This window comes from Nicotiana tabacum, chromosome 16, assembly GCF_000715075.1.
Source record: "Nicotiana tabacum cultivar K326 chromosome 16, ASM71507v2, whole genome shotgun sequence".
Taxonomy (NCBI): Eukaryota; Viridiplantae; Streptophyta; class Magnoliopsida; order Solanales; family Solanaceae; genus Nicotiana; species Nicotiana tabacum.
Window position 1 is genome coordinate 161,198,096 of NC_134095.1, and position 3,856 is coordinate 161,201,951.

Here is a 3,856-nt window from a genome sequence, read left to right on the forward strand (position 1 = left end):
CATTTAATTCCATGTAAGAAAAGAATCATCCTTACTTCCCTGTAAAATTGTTTTAATGTGAATTTATCTTCTAAATTAAGAATGTTATAACTCAAAAACAATTATTTATGGATAAACATATATCATTGTAACATTGACAGAACCTGTTATCTCTCAATTATGTACTATTTCTTTAAAATAACATATAAATACTATTATTTTATGATGATAATAGATAAAACTAAAGTATATTCTTAATTTGGAAATTGATGTTGAATATAATTGGTGATATTTGAAAAAATAGTATTTGAAGTTAAGTTGAAAAAGCTTATTTGAAAACCACGTTCCAACTTATCATTTGCGTTGTTTCCTATAAAAAGAGATTAAAGATTATATACGAACTGAAATATTATTATGAGCAATGTTAATACAAGTTAACACACTATGCCTACTTTGCTTGGACTTCTAAACCAACAACAATCCATGTATAAGAATTACTATAATACATATGAGGACTTTTTTTTTTTTATAGAATTAGTTAAATAGAATCAACATTCATTATTTTTAGGAACTTATAATATTGTAAAAAATTATAATTTTTAATTTACAATATTTTTAATAATATTTATGTGGTTTTCAAAAGGTCTTTACTCATAATTCAGGATACACGCGCGTACTCTAAGACTAGTAAGTTTTAAAAAGGAACTGAAACATTAAATTTAAACGTCAGGACCTTTTTTTTATTGCTAGAAGCCTTAATTTATGGTCTTTTTCAATTCTTTATCTTGTCCGCTGGTCTACTACTATCTCCAAAAAATAACGAACAGTCAGTTTTTTTTTTGCGAATACAAAAAGAAACTTTATTCTCCTCCATAACAGCAAGTTCAAAATTCAAATTCCAGATTAGTCATCCTTTTAATTCCTCTATGTATAAAACTTTATATATATATATATATATATATATATCAATTTTTATGCAATTTACCTATTTAAAAATATTTTCGATAATTATATTATTTTCTGAAATATTAAAAATTAAATACTCATGGGTTACGCCGTGCCTTAAAGCTTATGGGTAGTGGTGGGGAGTGAGAACGAAATAAATAAAAAGGGAACCGGATGGATCGGGAGTTTTGAACCCGACGTGAATCGAACACGCAACCTTCTGATCTGGAGTCAGACGCGCTACCATTGCGCCACGGATCCGGGTGATATTAAATGTCCGAAGTTTTATTATTAATGCTTTTCCCAATATATGTACTGCAACTTTTTTCTGCTCCTTCCGGGAAACACTTTTCCTTTAGCCTATACTTACATTAATGTTATATTCAGAAATAAATTAGCTCTAAACATCTTACTTTTTTCTTAATGAAATGATTTAAATATATTTTTTTACTTTTTTAGACCATAAGTGTCAATTTTTTTTTTCTTTTATGAATTGAAATTCATTGCCAGTTAAACATCACCCCATAAATTTAGACGGTGGGAGTACTATCTTAATATCTTTAGTTTTGTTTGCTGATGAACAAAAACCACAGCAGTAACCTTAAATGAACTTGAAAGCACGGACTGGAATTTAACATGAATGCACAATTCTTATTAAGTTTCAAGCACACAGTTAAAAGAGCACTTCAATTATTATTGGACACAGTTAAAAGCACCAGTTTCCTGAGCCGAGGGTCTATTGGAAATAGCCTCTCTACGTGCATTAGGTAAGGTAAGGTCTGCGTACAAATTATCCTCCCCAGACCCCACATATTGGGATCAAATTGAATTTGTTGTTGATATTGTTGTTGTAGTTAAAAGAGCACTTCAATTATTATTTGAAAGATTTTTAAAGAGAAGGGCATGTCCCTTCGTATAGTCCAACTGGCAAATTGAAAATACAGATGTAATAATTAATATGAACCTTATATAATATAATAGCACGCCAATCTCAAGTCTAAAATAATGCCTTAGGAAACCTAACGGTTGTCAACGGAGCCGGAGGCATAATTTAAAATTTATGGGTTGTTAATATGCCTTAGAACCCATATTTCGTCTTAGTTACTGGCTTCACAGTTAAATATTTAAATATATTCAATGAATTTCCTAATATAAATACAGTGTTTAAGTAAAAGTGATTGAGTTCGGCCAAACCCGCACTTAATAGGCTAGCTCCGTCTCTAATTGTCAACTCTATTTAGATAAAGCAATTAATTGACCATCAATGATTAATCTTCTATACATACAACTCGAGCCTTGTGGAAGAAATACCTAGAAAAATTAGAAAGATGGCTGAAGATAAGAGAAACGAGATTCAAGATCTGTCTAAATCCATCACTCCAAGTGAAGAACCTGCTAAAGGTAATTAAGAGTTGAAAACTATCTTATCGACATAATGTTTCACCAATTTTTTTAGTGCCGTTTCTTATTTTTAAACATTTTCATATCATATTACATAAGAGTTTGGGGAACCAGGGCAGTGGAAATCGTCCTTACCTATAGTACGAAATATCTTGTACTGATACCACTAAACTATAACCCTTAATTAGTCGTCATGTTGATTTCATTATTAAGATATTTTTCTCTTTTTTCATTTTTCGCAAAATGATTTGGGTATGTATACGAAGGGGAGCCTTGGCGTCAATGGCAGATCCACATTATATCATATGGGTGCTTAAGCACTCATTGTTTTTGAAAACAACACTACTACTTATATAAAAAAAATTTAATAATTTATACAAATATATTAACTAAGCATCCAGTCTAAATAGTAATTTCAAATTAAGTATAGTTGAACACTCATAATCTATAAATTCTGGATCTGTCATTGTTTGGCGTAACTGATAAAGTTGGTGCCATGTGACCAGGATGTCACGGGTTCGAGCCGTGGAAATAACATATTTTAGAAATGCAGGATAAGACTGCGTACAATAGACCCTTAGTCCGGTCCTTCTCCGGACCCCACATAGTGGGAGCTTAGTGCACCGGGCTGCCCCTTGATTTGGGTATGTATATGCTGAGGGTCTATTGGAAACAGCCTCTCTATCTCACATAAGATAACTATCTCACATAAGATAAGGGTAAGGTCTATGTACGTCCCACCCTCCTCGGACCCTACTTATGAGATCATACTGGGTATATTGTTATTGTTGATTCGGGTGTGCATATGTTTTCATTTTTTTCAGGATTAGAAATTGCTAAAGATCAAGGACTAGTGGAGAAAGATGAAGCAGCAAATGCTCAAGGCGAGGGGTTGACGCACGTAGTTGTAAGAGCAAAAAAGCCAGAACCTCCGGGCAAACGACCTCCTCCAACGACTGGTTGAACTGAAATAATATGAGCCTAATTGGAAATTTCAAAGTTTAAGTGTTGTACATTTGAAGTAATTAACCAGATGTAATTGGTTAATTGCATTTTTGATTTCTTCGTGCGTGTTTGTTCTTGATCACCCTCGTCCTTTTTTATTTGTGCTTTGATTTTTATCAAATATGATTGGTGAAAGTACAATTGTGATGATAATGCAGTTCGTGTTTTTCAGGATGAGAGTTTTGGTGTAATTGGTAAAGTTGTTTAATCAAAAAATAGAATTTCAGTCAAAGCTAAAATTTAAAAGAACGCGGGTTACTCATAATCAAAAGAATATGTAGAAGAGAGTAATTTGGAGTAACCTGATAATAGGCGAAATCTAGGTGATTTAGCTATTGTTTATGCTTCTGCTTGATTATATTCCGATGTCATATTATGGTTAATTGATGGAAAAACAGGCTCTACTCAAAATATGTATACCTTGCAGGATGAGAAGCCTAAATGATGCTTTCAAGAGGATATTGGGATGATTTATGAGCAAGAACAACCCCTAGGAGTCGAGTGTGCGCAAGGACGAGACGGACAA

The 3,856-nt window shown here is 32.5% G+C and overlaps 1 long non-coding RNA gene and 1 other non-coding gene across 2 annotated transcripts; one reads left to right on the top strand and one right to left on the bottom strand.

Annotated features, from left to right (window-relative positions):
- Window positions 1-1,113: 1,113 nt before the first annotated feature.
- TRNAW-CCA (transfer RNA tryptophan (anticodon CCA)) lies at window positions 1,114-1,185 on the bottom strand. Its single transcript has one exon. It is a non-coding gene; the product is annotated as a tRNA-Trp (tRNA).
- Window positions 1,186-2,202: 1,017 nt separating this feature from the next.
- Window positions 2,203-3,507, top strand: LOC107820593 (uncharacterized). The gene is made up of 2 exons (XR_001655955.2): window positions 2,203-2,325; window positions 3,150-3,507. It is a non-coding gene; the product is annotated as an uncharacterized LOC107820593 (long non-coding RNA).
- The last annotated feature ends 349 nt before the right edge of the window (window positions 3,508-3,856 follow it).